Source organism: Lactuca virosa, chromosome 2 (assembly GCF_052849685.1).
Source record: "Lactuca virosa cultivar CGN04683 chromosome 2, Lactuca_virosa_CGN04683_v6, whole genome shotgun sequence".
Classification (NCBI taxonomy): domain Eukaryota; kingdom Viridiplantae; phylum Streptophyta; class Magnoliopsida; order Asterales; family Asteraceae; genus Lactuca; species Lactuca virosa.
In genome coordinates, this window is record NC_136427.1 from 25,762,180 (window position 1) to 25,767,186 (window position 5,007).

The 5,007-nt window shown below is 37.9% G+C and overlaps 1 pseudogene; it reads right to left on the reverse strand.

The window, feature by feature from the left end:
- Window positions 1–225: 225 nt before the first annotated feature.
- On the reverse strand, window positions 226–3,467 carry LOC145157305 (AMP deaminase-like; annotated as a pseudogene).
- Window positions 3,468–5,007: the final 1,540 nt, after the last annotated feature.

Below are 5,007 nucleotides of genomic sequence, written 5' to 3' on the forward strand. Positions count from 1 at the left end.
CCTTAGACAGATACGTGAGTGTGAATTCTACATTGGCTCCTCTAGAATTCCTATTGTGTGTTATCATCAATAAAACTTCCTTCAACATTATGTTCTTTATTGGTTTCGATGATATTCTTCAACAATATTTTCTATCAAGGTTTCACCTTGAGCAAAGGTGCCGCTTACCTCATCCGTGAATTCTTCATCTTTCATGTTATTATGTTTGTGGCACTTCAGTTGTCATTAAAAGTTAAAACCTTCGTTAAAGAAGTTGTGGTTAGATTGTTTAGAGTTTTCCTCTTGACCTTTCACTTTTTTGTTTTCTTCATCTTTAAACACTCGGGTCCAAGCACTAACTTCTTTCACTCTTCCCACATGCTAACAACCATCAACATCAGCCATTATAGCATCGAAATTGATATTCATGGTTGAAGATCTAACACATAATTGAGTACTACAAAGGTTTTCACCATGGGTATCATCCATGTAAAAACTGTCACTACAAGAAACCGGACCTATAGGGACGACAAATGTCGTCTCTATAGGTTCTAAAAGTCGTCCCTATAGGTGTCCGAGACGACATATCGTCCCTATAGCTCTCGTCACCATAGCCCCGTCGCAATAGATCTTTTTTTCCATCGCTATAAATATCGTCGCAATAGGTAGCCTTTAGAGACGACATGTCGTCCTTTTTTGGTTCGTCGCTATACGATGCTAGTCTCCATAGATAAATCTTTAGAGACGACATGTCGTCTCTATAGGTGCATCTATAAAGACAACAAGTCGTCTCCATAGATAAAGCTATAAAGACAGCATGTCGTCTCCATAGATGGAGATATCTAGTTAATACGTTTCATCCTAAGCAATAAGTTTCGCAATTGCACCTACTAAAAATACCTGTTCACACACCAAAAAAGAGCAATTTGAAACAATAGTTGTCATGCCCTTTGATTCATGAAGCTTATTTTGGGTATGAGAATGCAAGATTGTAGGGCGTCTTTCAGGCTTGCTCTCATCATCCACCAAATCCAATCCCACCACCTTTATAAGATTATTAAAACATTACATACAAATTTTTATGAAATAAATCAAATTCAAATTATGTAATGTGTACAATTTAATTGGTACCTGTTTCAAGAAAACATGCAACTGGGGATGTGAATCTTGATCGATTAAAACATTATCTAAAATTGTCTGAAATGATGTCACAATTCCCATTTCTTTGTATATGTTGTAAAGCCGGGGTAGCTGAACAACACAAGTATGCATATAAATTATAATGTTAGTTGATATTAAAGTATAAACATTTGGTGTCTTTTAAAGTATTGTAGTAAGAGATCACCTGAATCAACCAGACAAGATTCTCACTGTATAATTCATTGTTTACAATCCAACTAGCTAAATTATCCCATTCACTTTGCTTTCTTCCATATATAGATATTCTGTATTCAACCATCTGTCAAAAGGCAAAAGCTTTAAGTGTAAGTGTAAGTGTCATGCATGAATCAAAACAGATAAAAGGAATAAATAAATAACATGGATTTCAAAACTCACTTGTCCCATTCACTTTGCTTTCTTCCATATATAGATATTTACTCGCTTCAAGATCTGCAAACACTTGGCTTGTTACCTCAGCAAGGAAACGACCTGAAAAAGTAGTGAAACTTACCCTGAATAAGATTGTCCTATTTCAAGAAAATCTCCCGAAGCCTACTTTGACCACAGGGGTTGTATTTCAGATTGAATTTATCAAAACGATGAAATGTGCTCTTGTCTGCATGCACATCTAATTGATCAACATTCATGTCATATCTACATTTAAGACTTATGATCAGAAAAAAAAACATTCACACAAGAAGATATAATTGTTCTATAGATAGTAAAGTTACCCGGTTAAATCCAAGCTCTCAAAAACCTCTTTTAAGGTCAAATATGTCCCATCACAAAATATTACAACCTGAAATAGGAAAAAAGAAACTTTGATTCATGCAAAAGAGAAACACATGTTTAAATGATCAAGAAATAGATATGAAGCATTACCTCATCTGGTTTCCTTCTGAACTTGGACTTAATGAACCTCAACAGATGCTTTTGATTCATGCTATCTTACAATCTTTATCTGCATAAATGTGAACCACGCCATCTTCCATTTGAAAATAATGCTGCAAGCATTTGAATATCAAGTCAAGATTCAAGAAAATAAGCATCAAGAACAAACTTATGTCAGAAACTTCAAACCTACATCATATTTTGTCTCAGGGGTATACTCAAAAGGATTTGGATTACGCTTTGGAGAACTAGGATCAGATATAACTTGTTTCTCCCATGGAGCAATGCTTTCTCTGAACACATAGCTCTTTCGCATCTCAAGACAACCTTGTAATGCTCTATAAACCTCTGCTTCATCAGAAGATGGTGTCTCTGCAATAAGAGGAGTTGGAAAGAAATAAGATTATTCAATTTTCAAATACTTGTGTGTGTATGTGTTTTCCTGCATAGATGAAATTACAAACAAAAAGAAAGAGAGAAGATTACCAAATGGGCTGATTCTCAGCCTTACAAAAGTCTCGTGCTCTGGTTCTTTCCTAAGAATATCAGCAGCTACAGGATCTGGTTGAACACCATGCAGGTCTCCAGATACACTATGCTCTCCATTTGCATTATTATGTTCTGGTAAGCTCCCATGACCCTGTTTGGTAGATGCCAAACAGATGTTAAAAAGTGTGTGTTTCAAGATGGAATATCAGGTATCAGTTACAAACACACACGGAGATCTAATAATGTATCAAAAGCTTACAGCATTTCCATTAGTATGAAGGTATGTTGTATCTAGATCAGCATTGTCAGTCATATCAGCATCTTCTTCAGACGAATAGGAAGTAGACAGAGAGAGTAAAAGGGAAGGAATAAGTACCGATTGGAGAGGATACGTGATGATTTGAGCAATGATACCTCCGCCAGCTCCGACAAGGCCATTCACGACGGTGTTCGACATTCCTCTCCGTCAATGATTTCTGTGAGAGCTATGAAACCATAGAAAATCACAATTCCAGTTTCAAACACATAATTGCTAACATAAACCCCAATTCCAGTTTCTAACCGAGAATTACTAACCTAGGTCGCCAGAGTGGGGCTTGTAATTGTTAGAATTCGTAACCGGGGGTGAAAAGGAAGCCGGTAGTTGGAATCGTCGGTGTTGAAGCTGATCGTCGGTGGTCTTCGGCAACTAGCATGAGGATCGGTGGAGAGAGGAAGAAGATTTGCCGGTGGTGGGAGGTGAGGAAGTCGTCAGGGGAGAATATTTGACTGATCGATCGAGAGAGACCGATGATTGATTACTTAGCGTGTGTGAATGAAACGAAGGGACTGTTCCAATTTTGGCCGTAGAGAGCTATGAGGACGACAAGTCGTCCCTATAGCTATCCCCAAAACGACCTTCCCCCATTATTTCCGTCAAAGGATTTAAAAAATATGTTATTTTTTATTTTTTGTTATTTATTGGAGCGATATGTCGTCCCCATAGGTGTTTCAAGAACGCGCCTAATTCGCTTTCGTTCCCGCCTAACATGTTGAGACGAGAGGTCGTCGTTGTAACTTCAAAATTCAAAAATAATTAGTCAACTCTATGGCAACAACATGTCGTCTATATAGGGCGACTATTGCGACGACATATGTCTTCCCTATAGATATCGTCTCTATAGGTGCTTATTCTTGTAGTGTGTTTGCCATTTATAATCAGTTTTCTTAAAAGAATTTTGAGAGCAAGATTTTAATGGAATATCTCCAATATCGATCCCAAACGAATCCATTAGAACAAAATCATGTGAACGAAGAAGTTGATTAAACCATGATAGCATCTTATATATTGTGAGCTTAAAAGGTTTTGCAAGAACATTGTGAAGTGAATTCAAACAACACCCATCAAGCTCCGATGTACTTTAAGCTCACATCAATAAAACCTTCATTTTTGAACAAATGTTGAATATTGGGAATGGAAAGGATTTTTTTCACCGGACATCAATAAAACCTATCGTTGAACATAAGTTTTCACCAGACATCACATACTCACATTGTATAGAATTTTTTATTATTGTTTTTAAAAGTGATTACATCGCTACAATAGAAAAGGAAAAATAAATAGGCAGATTGTTTACATAAATATTGGAAACCCATTAAGGCTAGGAACAGATTACATGATGTTGAGGAAAATTAGGAGAAGATAATTATGCAATCCAATACTCCCCCTCAAGATGGAGTGTGTAGATTTCGCATGCCCATATTGTCGAGTAAAGGTTCAAGTTGTCGAGATCCCAAAGCTTTGGTGAAGAGGTCGGCTATTTGCATCTTTGTGTTGATACAAAGAGGTTTTATTTCTTGAGATTCGACCTGTTCTTTGACGAAGTAACAGTCCATCTCGACATGCTTTGTTCGCTCATGAAAAAACGGGTTATTCGCGATGTGTCGTGCCGCTTGGTTGTCGCAATAAAGTGATGTAGGCCCACTTTGTTTAGCTTCAAGAACCTTTAGGAGCCACCACATCTATAAAATCTCACTGGTGGTGGTTGCCATGGCCCGATATTCAGCTTTGGCTGAGGATCAAGAAACAACATTTTATTTCTTGGATTTCCAAGAAACCGGAGCTCCCTCTAAGAGTAGAATGTATCCTATTTGTGATCTTCTTGTGAAGGGGCACCCTAACCAGTCGGCGTCACAATACGTGACCAAGTTTGTTCCTCCTTCTTTAGGGAAGAAAACACCTTGTCTCGGTGTCACCTTTAAATACCGAAGTACCCGCATGACGGCATCCAAATGGCTTTGACGAGGGTCAGACGCAAATTGGCTTAGGACGTTTACCGGGTATGGGATATCCGATCTTGTGGCTTGGAGATAAATCAATCTCCCTAGTAACCTTCTTTACATGTTGGCATCCATACAAATATCTTCAACATCAAGTTCGAGTTTTAGACTTTGTTCCATCGGGAACGAGCTCGGTTTACACCGTAGCACCCGCTATCCTCCAAAATG